The sequence below is a fragment of the Elaeis guineensis genome, chromosome 16 (assembly GCF_000442705.2).
Source record: "Elaeis guineensis isolate ETL-2024a chromosome 16, EG11, whole genome shotgun sequence".
In the NCBI taxonomy this organism is placed as follows: Eukaryota; Viridiplantae; Streptophyta; class Magnoliopsida; order Arecales; family Arecaceae; genus Elaeis; species Elaeis guineensis.
In genome coordinates, this window is record NC_026008.2 from 32928254 (window position 1) to 32945205 (window position 16952).

Here is a 16952-nt window from a genome sequence, read left to right on the forward strand (position 1 = left end):
AAATTATCCATCAAGTACATCCTTGTCTTGTATCAGATATTTTGACTCTATGCTTCTAGTATAGCCTTCAACACCAATTGGCGAGAACACCTGACTTCCTCTTGCTCTCTCAAGCTGCGACTCTATAGAAGTGGCTGGGGCCATCGGCATCTCTCAAGGGGTACAGGCCCTTGCGGAGGTAAGCCTCTCCTACCTCACACCCCAATACATCCAGTCCCCAGAGCTTCGATTGGATCCCCACCATCGAGAGGTGGCGAACCATGACAGCATCCCCATCATCGACCTCGACCCCTCTGTGGGCCCCCTTCCATAGCTCCATCACACATACATAGAGTGGGGTGTATTTCAGATGATGAACCACGACGTCCTCATGCGATTGTTGGAGGAGATGAAGGCTGCTGGTCTCGGCTTCTTCTCCCAATGGGTATAGGCCCTCGCAGTAGGCCTGTCCCATCTCCCGCCCCAATACATCCAGCCCCTCGAGCTCTGGTCGGATCCCTACTATCAAAAGATGGCGGACCATGGTGGCATCCCCATCGTTGATCTCGACCCCTCCATGGACCCCCTCTCACAGCTTCGTCACGCATGCGTAGAGTAGGGCGCATTTCAGATGGTAAACGATGGCATCCCCATGCGGTTGTTGGAGGAGATGAAGGCCGTTGGTCTCAACTTCTTCTCCCAATGGGTACAGACCCTGATAAAGGTAGGCCTCTCCCACCTCCCACCCCAATACATCTAGCCTCTCTGGCTGGATTCCCACCACCGAGAGGGGGCAGACCATGGCAGCATCTCCATTGTCAACCTCGACCCCTCCTTGGACCTCCTTACATCGGACCATGATGACATCCCCATCATCGATCTCAACCCCTTCGTGGACCCCCTCTTATGGCTTCCTCGCACGTGGGTAGAGTGTGGTGCATTTCAAGTGGTGAACGATGGCATCCCCATGCGGTTGCTAGAGAAGATGAAAGATGCTGGTCTTGGCTTCAACATCCCTATCATCGACCTCGATCCCCCCATGGACCTCCTCCCCTGGACCATGGCAGCGTCCCCATCATCGACCTCGACCCCTTCGTGGTCCTCTCCTATGGCTTTGTTGTGTTTGCACAGAGTTGGGTACATTTTAGGTGGTGAACGACAGCATCCCCGCACGGTTGCTAGAGGAAGTTGCTAAAGGAGATGAAGGCCACTGGTCTCAGCTTCTTCCGCTCCCCTATGAAGCTAAAGCTCCAATACGCATGTGACCTCGGGCCGGCTACGTCTGATTCTCGAGTATTTTTCTTCTTCTGCACACATGATGGATGGAGACTTGCCCAGGTGGCAAATGAATGCTCTACCAATGTAGATACTTCTATTTTAATATAATATATATAATAGATATAATAGAATAATGAATAACTTTTCAAAAAATAGAATAAAAAATTATAATTATAATGTATTTAATAATTTAAGAAATAAAAATGTGCACTTTTTTGGCCTTCTACACAATTTGGTAGCTGTGAAATGGATCGACCCATCAAATACAAGTAGATACAGAGACAATTCTCCAAATGGTTTTCTAAAATAACTTTAAATGACTTTTTTTTTTAATTCTTTCCTGTGAGTGCATGGAGAAATATTTTTCTGAAAGAAAAATTTGTGTAATTAACTCCAACATGGCTTCTTAAAATAATTAATAAATTTTTAAAATAACTATAACTTTGATTTTTTTTTTCTTATGTGTGTAGACTCTAAACAACGAATAATTTTGGCTTAAATAATCAAATTAATGGCTTTTTAAAGAAACTCTAAATTTATTTTCTTCTAAAATAATTAAGAAGATTCCTATTGAAATTTGAAATTTATTTGAATTTTTTTCCTCCCCATCTATAGAGGAAAATATTCCTAAAATGAAAAATTATTCATTTTGTGAGTGTGAGGGATGGGGGCTTTGGGATTCAATTCTTGTTGGTTAGGAGAGAGCCCATGTCACTAGGCATAATGCTAGATTCTTTATCCAACTAGATTGCTTGTGAAGTAGGATGATGAGGGCCTAGTATATAGCGTGGAGTCAGGGGTCCTGGATCTGAGCTGCTAATGGCTACTTTTTCATCTAGAAGAAAATTTGTGTTTGTGCCCTAATATTACTAGCCTACGTCAGATGGTTGATTAGGAATGAGATTTTAACTGATGTGAGCCAGGATGCTTGGATTGCTACCTTGCCTTTATTCCACTTGCTGACTTACGTCAGCATCGAGGTGGATGACTATCTATATGTCTGCGACTTGTTTATTGCCGATGGTAAGAGCTGGAGAGCATGAGATATCACTCGACTCTTTGGTGGTCCGCTCATTGATCAGATCCTCGTCACTATGATTTCCATCCATAGTAACCATGACTTGAGGGTGTGGAGCCATCCATATTGTCCTAAGGTTCCCATGAGGGATCTGTTCGAGATTTGTAGACCGACGATGGACCAAAAGATCGAGACTGCTTAGATCTAAAGAGTGGCTGCCTACCCTTAGATGAGACTCTTTCTTTGGAAGCTTGTTTGGGACTGATTTCTAACGCATATGTTACTCAGAGATAGGGGCATGGAGCTTTCGATTTCATGCTTGATCTATGGGCTCGAGGACAAGTCAATGGAGCATGCCATTCTGCATTGTCTGAAGGCGAGATTGATTTGGAGGAGGATGGGCGATCAGTCTTGAAAGATGAGCAGTGGCTCTTGGTCGGAGTCCTTCTTGGATGTGATATATCAGAATACAGCTGACGGGTTGACTTATATCTTGGGGGGTAGGATGGCATACATCACCTACCAAATCTAGCTTTCAAAGAATAACTTGATCTTCGAAGCCGAGATGATGCCTGTAAACAAGTGTTGGAAAGAGCCATCTCCGTGATTGCGGAGTATAGCTATTTTGACGTTGTCGGTCTATCCATTGAAGCTCCTGATTCTTGGCCTGCAATGACTTAGAAGGTTATTTTCATATCTTGAGAGCCCCTTCTATCAAAATTTGTCGATGTCAATTTTGATGGTAGTATCAAGGACGGTAGAGGTGAGGCGGCTTTATCTTTTAGGATCCAGATGCTAGGTTGTTGATGGTGGGAGGCTCATATCTTTATGCATCTTCTATCTCGAGGGTCGAGTTTCGTATCGTATAGGCAGGCATTATTTGTGCCAGACAGAAGTTACGGGTGGAGAAGATTTTCATTAAGAAAGATTTTGCCATCATTATCAACTAGATCTGGGATGACATGAAGCAGCTGAAAGTCCATCCGTTTTTTCATAACATCTAGTTTGCCCTTAGTGATTCAGTCAAGATGTCCGTTCGGCATATTTTTTGAAAGGTGAGCAGCAAGACAGATTAAGTCGCATCTTATGTTGCGAAGTACTCTTGAGATTGGATCAGACGATAGGGTAAAATATGCCCACCAGTCCTGTGGGATCTTTTGTATTTTGATTTTATGGATTGCACTTATATTAGAATGATGTGATTGCTTGCTTGTACCAAAAAAAAAGATAATATTTTCTTAAAATAATTAATAGCTTTCTAAAATATATCTAGATTTATTTTTTTTTCTTTATGTGCGTGGGTTCTAAATTATTAATAGTTTTTCTAAAATAAACAAATAGGATCCCACTCGAATTCAAATTTATTTCATTTTTTTTCCACTATGGTATTGAATTAGTTAATGGCTTCTAAAATAAATTTTTCAAAAAAAAATTGTAATTAACTTTAACACAACTTCCTATAATAATTAATTGCAATGCTAAATTAACTCTAAATTTTATCTTTTCCTACATGTGTGTGGACTCTAAATAGCCAATATTTCTTTTGAAATAATAAAAATTAATGACTTTCTGAAAAACTTTAAGTTTGATTTTTTCCTAAAATAATTAAAAAGAAACCCATTCAAATTTGAAATATATTTTTGCTTTGTTTGCCTCACATAGGGAAATATGCCTAAATAGAAAAATTTTACCCTTTACAAGTGTGGAGGAAAATTTTCTTGAAATTCATAATTAATAATTTTACAAATAATTAATTGCTTTCTAAAGTATCTCTAAATTTGAATTCTTTTCCATTATATGCATGGACATTAAATGGTCAACAATTGTTTCTTGAAATAATTAATCCCAGTCAAATTTGAATTTTTGTCATTTTTTTTCTGCATGCATTAAATTAGTAAATGGCTTTCTAAAATAATTTTTTTTGAAAGAATTTTTTTTTAATTAACTTTAGCATGGCTTTCTAAAATAATTAATAATTTTCTAAATAATTCTAAATTTAATTTTTCTTCTAAATGCATGGACTCTAAATAGACAATAATTTTTGTAAAATAATTAACATTAACAACTTTTGAAAAGAGCTATAAATTTAATTTTTAAAAAATAAATAAAAAGACTTCCACTCAAGTTCAATTTTTATTTCAAAATTTTTTCCTCTGCATACTTGATTGAGGGAAATATTTCTAAATAGAAATCTTTTTTCCCTTATCATCCAAACAGGAATATTTGTTTAAAAAAAATTATAATTAATAATTTTATAAAATAACTCTAAATTTTGACTTTTTCCTCTATGTATGGTCTCCAGAAGGTCAGTATTTTTTTCCTCCTAAAATAATTAAGAGAAGTTACACTCAAATTCAATTTTATTTTGAATTTATTATAAAAATAAAATATAAATATAATTTTATATAATAAAATAATGAATAATTTTGTTAAAAATAGAATAAAAATAAATTACTAAGTGGAATGTATTTAATAATTCAAAAAATAAAGGTAAACATTATTTTGGCCTCCTAATTGTTTTGGTAGCCATGGTATATTTTTTTCATGATGGTTTCTTGCATGCTTGGATAACTTTAAGGTTGCATTTGATGCATCATTAGGCAATCTTGGAAGATAATATGGATTGTCTTCAGAATAGATTATCATTACTAATTATCAGTAATGTTGATTATTGTATTTGATACACACACGTAATATTACAGTAAAATTACTGAAAATCTTGATCGACAAGTTTGGTATGACAATCAGATTACCGATAATGTGAAATCAAAATTTCAAAATATTCTTAATAATTTTATCCTAGTACTCTTTTTTTTCTGATGAGAAGTAACGGGAGTGATATGGGTATGGTGCTGGTACGGAGAAGTGGCGGACTGACGAGTGTTGGAAACCACAGACACTGAGGGGTGGAGAGGGAGTGGGCACATATGGAGCCATGGGAGCGTTGGGGATGGGCGTGAAGGAGCCACAGGAGGTGGTGAGGAATAAGAGTGGAGGAGCCGCGGATAAGCAAAGAGAGATGGAGGAGCCACGGGTCGGGGGCGCACGTGGACAGGATGGGGGGAGGGGGAAGATTGGGCAATAGATTTTGTATGATTTTTTTGAAAAATAATTTTATTCAAAATTTTTATTATAATATTATCAAAGAAGTGGTAATCTGCATAACCATCCCTCTTCAAAGCAATCCAGATTGCCTCTCATTAGGCAATCTGGATTCCCATCCAAAAAACATATCAAATGTAATAATCCAAATCACCACATTAAATTGCCAACAATTTGGATAGATTGCTGGCTACCAAATGTAACTTTAGATATCTAGATAAATTATTAAAAATTATGGATATTTTAGATGATTTTTTTAATAATTTTCTTTCTAATTTTTATAATTTTTAAAGATGGGTTGAGTTTTTTTTCTTTTTTCATTATATAAAGATTTATAATTATCAAACTGGACTCTCCAATCCGTGACCAATATATACCCCCGTCCCCAGATGATGGTCGTTAGAGCTGTTAAGATGGGTTGATCCGGCCGGACCCATATCCAAATAGGACCGAGCAGACTGACCCATTTAACTGGTGGGTTGGAAAAACTCCAATCCGACCCGATCCATCATGGGCTATGGGTTAAATGAGTCAACCCACCAAAATCACTCTCCAAAAAAAAAAACTGTTAATCCTTCTCTCTTCTCTCCGCATCCTCTCTACGATATTTAGAGGGTTGGTAATTTTTTTTACTAAATAAAATAGACGGATAACTGAACAAGGATTAAGACTTAAAGGAGATTTGATAATATTTTTTTTTACTAAATAAAATAGACGAGCCAGCCTGCCTCGACCCGCTAACTCAAATGGGACAGGTCATTTGATCCACTTTTAAATAGATTGCTAAAATATGAATCCAATCTGACCCATTTACATAGCGGGATGGGTCAATCCAATGGGTCCCAATCCAAATTGACAGTTCTAATGGTCGTGTCGTCAGCATCTCATTTTCTTAGTGCATCGGTGTCCGCATAGATATTTATATGCATTTTTTCACACGGAAGTTTTATGCATGTGTACGCACGACTTCAGTGCACCCGCACCTCGTGAGCGGATTCATCGTCGATCGATCAAGATCAGATGGCTGAATTTAAAAGGTTTTCGACGATAAGGTTGGCCGACAAAAGTTGCATGGAGTCTATCTACTCAGCCGCGCCCGGGCGCCTCCTCCACCGACATCGGTTCCTCCCGCCGGAACCCACGACGCCGCCGGCAGCAGACCGATGACACGACCAAGACGTCCTCCGCCATCGATTGGAGAAATGAAGCAAGAGGGGAATCCATCACTCAATTCTCATTTGAACAACTCCAACACCACCAGCACCACCGCAATCAACGTGGCGTTAGCAGCGGCGCCACCAACCAGGCGGCCTCCTTAGAGCTCTCCCTCAACTCCGAATATTATCTCTTGGCATCTACGTGATCTGATGCATGCCGAATGATATGTCCTTGGGGAGGAATTTCTCAGTCCCTGCTGCCAAGCTTGAGAAGAAAAGATGGTAGCTTTCCACTTCTCTAGTTTAACTTCTGCTCCCAGTATAGTACTGGTCTGTACTGGATTTTAGTCGCTTTTCTTCTTCTTCTCCGTCTGCGTATAAATAGTTTTAGAAGCGGTTTTTGGGTCAATGGAAAAAAATTAATTTTGTTCTCTTCACTAGCTCCGCCAATTTGTTGATTGTTTCCTCTTGATATAGCTGGTAAGACATCAAATTCTATCATATCTAAATCTGGTTTTAGGTATAGTTTTTTTTTTTTTTCCGATTTCTCTCTTTCTGCTCATATAAATAGTGTTTGATTTCAGACTCTCTATCTTTTGGAGGTGGGGGAAGTTAAAAATCACATAGTTTCATATTTTAGGATCTCTTTTTCTTCTCTTCCCATTTTTTTTAAGCCAAAAAAAATAAAGGGACAATCCCAAATTCTATTGAAAGTGGAATGGGTTAAAAAGATGGCGGGGAAAAAAGGGGGCTCCTTAAGCGCCACACCAAACACTGATTATAGAACTCCGATAAGAAAACGCTTCAAAACTAACATACATAAATGAAAACTAGATACTAAAGCACTGCTCAAAATTTTATCAAAAAAAAAAAAGCACTGCTCAAAATCCTCTCTCCCTTTCTCTCAAAAAAGGGGGGGAAAAAAGGAGTGGAGCTCAGAACAGAGGCATCTTCTCCTAACTAAAGTCAATTTTGTGAAACAAGCAAGTGGCTCATGAGATGGGATCTCAACGCTAATTCAGCAAACAGGTGGCAGGCGGCATCATGTACCGTCATACGTAAAGAGGTTACCTTTAAATAATTGCGTGCTCGTTTGCTGAGAACCAAATTGTATAGAAGTGTGTTTACCAAAAAATAGTATAGAAGTGTAGTGTGAGCTTTATGTGATCCGGTGCCCGATGGTTGTTGTACGTGCCTATTAGAGCCCGGTAGTAGGTTCTCTGGGTAGGCAAGTAGTATTGCTCAGAAATTCTCTGTTCACTACATGCAGGATGTCATAATATGATCTAAAAAATTATGATATTTTATAGTATATTATGATATTTTGTATCAAATTATGACTTCTTACGTTTACGATGTCATAATATGATCAAGGATGTCATAATGTAGGAAGTATATTTTTATCCAACCACTTTTCAACATGCATTTAATGTTTTCAGTTTTATTTTTTCATTTAAAATTTTTGAATGATAAAAATATTTTTATTTTTTAAAAAAATTATGATATTCTGTAGTATATTATGATATTCTACATCAAAATTATTACTCAATACAGCTAGAATATCATAATATGAATATAAAATATTATAATTTTTTAATTGATATATTCTATATTAGATTTTTTATACCGTCCGTAGTGCACAAAGAGTCCTACCAGGATCATGGAGTATTGCTACCTCGTCAGCCCACACCTACGGGTATTCACCTAGTACTAAAACAAAATTAAGTAGGATAGGCACCTAAGAGAAACAACAGATTCACGAGGAGTAAAGAGGGAATTTTAAAACTGCTACAGTGTGATTTGGATTTGAGAAGCTTTCGATTCAATGCCATTTTGGATCTAGAAGCTAGAAAAGCCATGTAAAATTACCTGACGAGAGAAGGTATTGTCCAATCTCACAAACGAATGTTTTGTGAATCCAATGTTCTTTCTTCCTTTTATTGAGCTGATCGACGGAAATGTGAGAAACTCGAGCCGTGCAAGTTATGCGAAATTAAATATGGGATTATTGTGGCACTCACTGTGGGTGCATGGTCCCTACCCAAGGCTAGTGTATCAAAAAATCTGAGTAATTCCAAGAAACATATAGGTTCCAAAAATAACAAGCTGATAGATGGTTCTCTATAAAGGAAGTGTAAGCAATCGCAATGCATAATATGTCCCAAAACTGATCAGAGAAAAAAAAAAATTAAATAGCAAAGAAAATATGAAATGTATAATAATAAAATACATCAAGGTGCTACGGTTGCATCACCTATGACCTCATCTTAAAAAAACCTAGTTGAAACTTGTTATTTAGATTTTTTAATCCGATATAAGTACCATGGGTATCAAAATCTCTTTAGCAAGAGATGTGAGACTAAATGTATATGTATAGAACTTTATATAATCTTTTCATTTAAATTTTGATATCTTCACTAGGCTAAGAGACCAAATCCAATCATGAACATGATTACATGAACACCATATGATTGTCTTGTGATCAATCTCAAAGTGCTCTTATTGTGCTGTCTCCTAATCAACATGAACTAGAAGAGCTATAGTGCTTCAAAAGATATTTTAATTTTTTTATTATTTATCTATTTTTAACCGTTAGATTAAATATAGATCACTTGAATTTCAATCGGTTGAAGTTTCAATATGCATGGCTGATGCGGTAAATATTTTAAAAATTAAGATTATTTTATGATACAATTAATTTGATTTTTTTTTTGAAAAAGTCTGGGCCACCGAACATGCAGGTGGTGCGGAAAAGTCATGGGCACCAAGGGATGGGGGGATCGAGAGCAGAGGAGCCGTAGGCATCAGAGGGATGAGGATGAAGGAGCTGTGGGCAGACAGGGGTACAAGAGCCACGGATAGATCCTTTATAAAAATATTATAAAGAAGAACTGTAGCCAAAATCTGAACTACAGTAGTGTACACATGCTCTCACATATGTGCATATTAATGGTGCACTAGAAAGCTTATCTGAACTTATACATAACCAAGGGATTTAAATAATATTCTCTATCGGTTATTATTTTTGATAAAATTATAGGTTATTAAAAATGATATCAAAGCAGACCTGCCTGATGGCCCATATGAAATAATGAATGCTATGGCATAAATTCTTTTGGGGCAAACCATAGGCCAATCATGATGTGTGTAATTGATTTGATTAGATTTGGATCCATAGAGATGCTTGGGCTTGAACACTTAACTAGGTTGTTGCTTCTGCACTTCATATGGGATAAACAATGGAAAGTGTGCTTTGCCCTTTCATATGAAGATCACGATACCCATCCATCTGTGCGAGTACATTTGTTTTAAGAACCGACCAGCTTCCCTTCCCTCATTGTGAGCACCAAGGTGCTTTATCTAAATGTCAAGCACTTGTATTCCAGCCAGTAGAAAAGCCTTTTGCACTAGTTAGGCTTTTGTTAAAACCTAGGACCACATCATCCAGTCTTCACATTAATTAATCAGCAAAGCCGCAATTCACTTGTCCAACAGAGGAAAAGATTCCCACTTTCCTATGTTTCTCTTGCATAATATTGCTAGACTTGTCTAATTAATGGCAGAAGGCACTTTGATGGATTTATATGGGAGCACTTGGCAGTTTGGGGGCAATAACCAACTAGCTCAGCAAAAAGACATCTAGTAAACTAATCACTTAGAATGACAAGGACAGTAACCACCAATTATTTGGGCACATCGGTCACATATATCTTATTCTTCCTTCTAAGTGAAGAGCTTAAATAATCCATTTCTTCTGCAGCCACTGATTAGTAAATAATTCATTTCTTCTGCATATTGTCACTGATTAATAAATTTCAGGCAGTTCAGATCATTATCCCCCTGATTCACCCCGCAACAAGGCCACATTGGATTGCATCGGGCTCTTTAACAGATCATGACAAGAGACAAGGTTTAATGGTCATAATATTGAAGATTTAGTTTATCATCATTATGAATCTATAGTTCTGAATTACATCTGAGATTAAAAAAAATTATGTGCTTGAGTGTGTTTGGGTTAAATACATGGCCGGGGAGTAAGTCATTTTCTTAATTAGAACAGCTCAGCCATACAATAATGAGGTAACTCATTATTATTCATCAACCACCTCGGCATAGGAAGAGCATGAAGACCGGACAATCCCAAAAGACCTCGATTTAAGGGGAGATATGACCTTGGATGTCAACCGATCTTCCAATCGAAAATCAACCGATTAGGAGGATTGACCGACTCCAGATTAAGCTGAGGTCCCATTTCGACTGTGTACCAACCAAGTCACTAAAATCCCCCATCTTTTCGATGATAAGATCTATATCCTCAAAAATGGATCGTGGAGGATGAATCTCGAGTTGGAATCCTACTAAAGCTTCCATGAGCACCGATGATATTTTTAACAGCCTCTCACTTCTTCCACATGAAGGCCCAGGTCTATTTGGATAGAGTACAATACCGCATCAAAGAGTTGGCTCGATCAACAGTACACGATTGACTGTCATCGAAAAGTGGTGGCGACTAATTAGCTCAGTAAACAACCAAAGCCAATTACCTATCTGCAGATCTTGGGGATGTTTCCCCCAATTATATACATATGGGCTTAATTGCCAAATATAATCCTTGCAGATAATATGTATAACCCTTGCTTGTGCCTGACATGTGTAATGAATGCCCCACTATCTTGAATGGGTGTAGATTTTCTGAAATAGTTATAAAGCTCGGTGGTTATAGATAGCTACTCCCCCCCTGTATAAAGGAGGGCAAAAGGAACCCTTAGGTAAATAACTTTTCCATGAAATAGAGTCCAGATGTCTATCATTTCTCTCACTTTTTACTCTACTATTTGCTGAAGCTTTGATTAACTTGAGCATCGGAGGATCTTCTACCAAAAAATCTCAAGTGAATAGATTTTTTGCAAGTATCCCTGAAGAAGGAACATCTTTACTCCATTGGAAACCATCTCCATGTTGGTAGGAGACCGACCTCCATGTTGATAGGAAATCAAGCCCAACCATAGATTGGAGATTCTCGGCCATAGATTGGTGCTAAAAAAAAGACCTGCTTTCCTCTAAAAAAGCACAAAAATAAAAATAGAGAGAGAAAAATGGCCAGATCAGGGCTCATCCAACACTTTACGATGCTAGTCCTCTCGATGCAGCCAGCATGCCATTCCATCATTGGAACTAGGGCCATCTCACTTATAGTAAAGGGGGACCCGTGCAATTCAATAATCAGTGTAGGTTCACAACTTGATTGTCGTTATTTAAAAACTTCAAAAGACTGTGGAACAATAGCAGCAATGGGAGCCTACTACACCACCAGCTTCTTCACAACAAAATCGATGCTCTTGCTCCAAAAGCCCTGGGTGAGTGTATCCTTCATGATGGATCTGTTCAAAACTTGTAGTCCATCGACCTCAATCTCCTTATCACTAAAGCCTAAGGTGCAAGGAGTGATGCTGATGCTTTCTGGAAACTACAAGAAGAGATTCTACTTCCAGGTATTCTCTAATGTCAGAATTATCCTGATGAGAATGAGAAGCCAAGCTGGAGCGGCAGGTCCGCGAGATTAATCATTGACTCGAAGCCATGTAGAAAGAAGGCCAAGCACAAAAGGATGGCCTCAACTTCAATTTGAGGCCACTATTTCTCACCACATTATAGAGGAATTGATCCTTGCTCAGTTCAAAATGCCATAGCTAGAGCCCTATGATGGCTCCACTGACCCAGTAGACCACAAATCTCTCATGCTGCTCGAGAAGGCATCGGATGCACTTCTCTACATCGCCTTCCAAGCTACTCTCAAGAAGTCAGCCCAAGTATGGTACTCTGGACTTCAATTCGAGGACCATCCATTCTTTTAAATAGTCGGAAATGATATTCGTCACATACTTCGATAGTAGCTGAAGACAACAGCCGAACTCTGATAGCTTCTTCTCTATCCAGCAGAGGGAGGGTGAGAGTTTGCGTGACTATGTAGTCTGATTCAATATGGCTATGCTGGATGTTCACGACCTCAATGAGTCAGTCACAATGTCGGCTCTTAAGAGGGGCCTAAGAAGCAATCGATTAATATTCTTTCGAAATAAAATTTTTTTCCGAAATTATATCGAGATGCTTGCATGAGCTCAGAAATATGTGCAAGCAGAGGATGAGGTGGAGGACAAACACCATGAAGAGGGATAGAATCCCTCTAAGAAGAAGAAGAGGTCTTGGGAGGAGCCCTAAGAAGCTGGACAGGGGCACGAGTCATACACTTCATAGAAGAACTCGAGGCCAAGGTGTCTACTTCAGTTGTTCAATACCTATACCTCCCTGATTGCTTCTCGAACCTAGATACTTATGGAGATCAAGGGTAAAAGGTACCTTTGCCAACCTGAGTCGATGAAGGCTCTAGCAATAAGGCGCAATCGACAGAAGTATTATCGATTCTATCAAGACTACGGCTACGATATCGAGAATTGCCTCTAGTTGTAGGATGAAATTGAGGCTCTGATCCAAAAGAGGGTACCTCAGGAAGTATGTCTGCAACTGAAAAAATAAGGCTATTGTATAGCCTCCCTAGTAAGGAGGAAAACAATAACAACCAACCTATAGCGAGCCTTATCAATATGATTTTGGGATTTGCTAGAGACAGAACAGTCGAGTTGAAGGCCCATTACTGAAGAGGCAACAGACTGGTGATGTAATAATTTTTTTTAATAAAAATGTCTGAGGAGTTCAAACTCCTTATGATGATGTTGCCATTGTCTCTATGATGATAGCAAATATAATGTTAAAAAATTTTTTTTATTGATAATGAAAGCTTGATCGACATCTTATTTTATGATATTTTTTCAAAAATGAAGTTACTAGCCAATCAGTTGAAAAAAATCAATACATCCTCGATCGGATTCTCTAAAGACTTAGTTGCAATTGAAGAAGAAATTACTCTACCAGTCACTGTGGGGCAAGAACATTGGCAAGCGATAGTGCAATTGAACTTCTTGATAGTTTGGGTCTCATGCACATACAACGCCATTCTAGGCCAATCTGGACTCAAAGCATTCTAGATGATAGTGTCTACATACCACCTTTTGGTGAGATTTTTGACAAAACATGAGATTAGAGAAATTCAAGGAGACTGTGTTGGCCCGACAGTATTTTGTGGCCTTAGTGAAGGGGAAGAAGCCAATGGAGTCCCTCCTAATTGAAAGGCTTGACCACCAAGAAGAGCTTAAAGAAGTCCGACCACCAAGAAGAGCCTAAAGAAGTCCACGACGAGCCAGCAGAACAACTAGTGTCGGTATCACTAAAGGGGGAAGATCTAAAGTCATTCAGATCGAGGCGATGTTGATATCTGACCTACGAGATCGATTATTGAAATTCTTACAAGCCCTATCAAGATCTTTGCTTGGTCAGCATCCCACATGCTAGGTATACTTCCTGATGTTACTATCCATAGGTTGAACATTAATCCAGAGCATCACCCAATTTGGCAAAAGAAGAGGAGCTTTGGTCTAGATCGATGATGGGCAATTGACGAGGAGATGGACAAACTCCTAGTTTTGGGCTTCAATCAAGAAGCTCATTATCTTGAGTGGCCGGTCAATATTGTAATGGTGAAGAAAACTAACGATAAGTGAAAGATTTGTATTGACTATACTAATCTCAATAAAACTTATCCAAAAGATAATTTTTCATTAATAAAAAATTAATCAGCTCATAAATGCCACCTCAAGACACAAGCGTCTGAGCTTTATGGATGCCTTCTCAAAATATAAGTAGATCCAAATGGCACCTAATGACGTGAAGAAGATGTATGCATCACTGACAAAAGTTTGTATTGCTAAAAAAGTCATACCATTTGGTTTGAAAAGTGTAGGTGCAACCTACCAGCACCTCGTTAATGAGATATTTAAAAATCAAATTGATCGCAATATGGAGGTCCATGTCGATGACATGTTGGTCAAAAGCACTAAAGCTAATTGGCACATTGCCAACCTCAAAGAAGCTTTTGGAGAGTTGAGATGTCATTGGATGAAGCTTAATCCAATGAAGTGTGCCTTTGGAGTCACTTTAAAAAATTTTTTGAGATTCATGGTGACACGACGTAGGATCAAAGCGAACCAGCAGAAAATCCATACCATCCTAGATATGAAGCATCCGAGCTCAAAGAAGGATGTACAATATTTTGCAGGGAGGATAGCCATCCTCAGTCGATTCATCTTAAAATCAACTAAAAGATGCCTTCTCTTTTTCAAAGTTCTGCAACAAATGAAGGGTTTCAATTGGATAGACAGATGTTGAACTATATTCAAGGATCTCAAAAAATATCTTGATAACTCCTCCATTGCTGTCTAAGCCAAGCATAGGTGAAATCTTATACCTATATCTGGCAATCTCATCTCTTGTAGTGAGCTCTATTCTAGTTTGAGAAGAGGGAAGGGTCCAGAATCCAATTTACTATGCCAACATGTGCTACAATATACTCCAAAGTCGAAAAGATGGTCCTTACTTTTGTGACTTTGGCACGATGACTCTAAGCATATTTCTAGGCTCATATAGTGGTTGTCTTGATTGACCAACCATTGAAGTCAATCTTGCAAATACTCGACACTTCAAGAAGGATGGCAAAATGAGCAATCAAACTCAGTGAGCTTGACATCAACCACTAACCTCGACCTATTATGAAGGCTTAGGTCCTGGTGGACTTCCTTATCGAGTGTGCTATTCTCAAGGAATAATCAACTTCAGAGTAGTCCTAGATGCTGGAGGTTGGGCCACAGTGGGTTTTGCATGTCGATGGAGCCTCCAACTCACAAGACAACAGAGTCGACCTCATCCTCATAAGTTTAGAAGGAGTCGTCACTGAATATGCACTCTAGTTTAGCTTCAGGCCTCCAACAATGAGGTTGAGTGTAAGGCATTAATTGCTAGCCTCAACATCGCTAAAGAGCTTAGAGTAGACAAGCTCTAAGCCTTCACTAACTCACAATTAGTTGTCAGAAATATCTTCTCGGCCTTCAAAGCTTTTCAAGTTTGGGAGATACCGAGAACAAAAAATATCCGAACAGACATATTATCTCATTTAGCTACCATGGGCTGCAACAAACTCAATAGAAGGGTCTTCCTCGAGCATCTAGAAAAGCTAAGCATAGAGGAGCAACCTACATTCTTATAGGTTAATCATGAGCTGAGCTAAATGGACTAGCTCGTAAATTACTTCCTTAACAGTGACTATCTTACCAATCTAATTGAAGCTCAAAGGATCAAGTGGTGAGCCCTTTATACATCCTCTTGAAGGAAAGCTCCACAAGAGGCCGTACTCATTGCCTTTGCTTAAATATTTTTGGCTATCTGAAGTCGATTATACACTTCAGGAGGTACATAAGGGCATTTATAGAAATCACCTAAGGGGTAGGTCAGCGACGTACAAAGTACTCAGATAAGGATGCTATTGGCCAACTATATAACAAGATGCCATCAAACTTATTAAAAAGTCTAATCCACATCAAAGATAAGCCAATATCTAGCACCAGCCCATAACACAGCTCATGTTGATCTTCGCACCTTGGCCCTTCACAAAATGGAAGATCAATATTGGAATTTTATGTCGGGACATACATGTATATTTCAAATTTTTTTTTTAAACAATACAGTAGAATAGAAGATTAAAATATTTTTTAATCTAAATCATACATGCGTAAAATAAAGAACACTTGGATCTACATCATATGCTGAAATTGAATACATCCTGAATTTTATGCTGAAAGTAAATATGTGATCGAATCACATACCTATTTTATAATTTTTTTCTTCAAATCTAGATCTGGAAGAGAGCAGATTCTCTCTTAACTACGTAAGTATCTGACCTCTATAAGTATCTACTCAAGATTAATCTAGAACAGTCCTCTTTGATGTTGATCTTTCTTCTCTAAGAACAATCATCCTGTAAATCTGAACGAAGCCGACGATCAACTCTTTGATCCTTTTTTTGATCTTTTTCTTCTCTTCTTCCCTTGCTCTTCTTTCCTTAGTTATAAAGCAATCAAGATCTAAAAATCAGTAAGAAAGAAAAAATGTCCAAGCTCTTCTTGGGCATAGAGATGGAGGATGCCCAACCTTTGGGTATTGGAACTAGAAGGGAGAAGAGAAGGAGAGGCATGGGGACTCTTGGGAGGTGTGGAGGCCGCTAGAATTCTAATATTAAGAGCCTTAAAGAAGGTCCTTTTAAATAGATAAAAGGTTTGAATTCTATTTAAAATCAAATAGCCCCTTAATACAAATCCTACTTGCATTAGGAATCCTTATTGCCTTAGATATTTGACCCCCTTTAGGAGATCTATTAGGTGCCAACTATTGGAGCCTTTGCACCCACTTTTTTACAAGCCATATGGGGCCTAGGGAACACCCCATACTGGTCCCATACACCCTCTTTTAGGTGG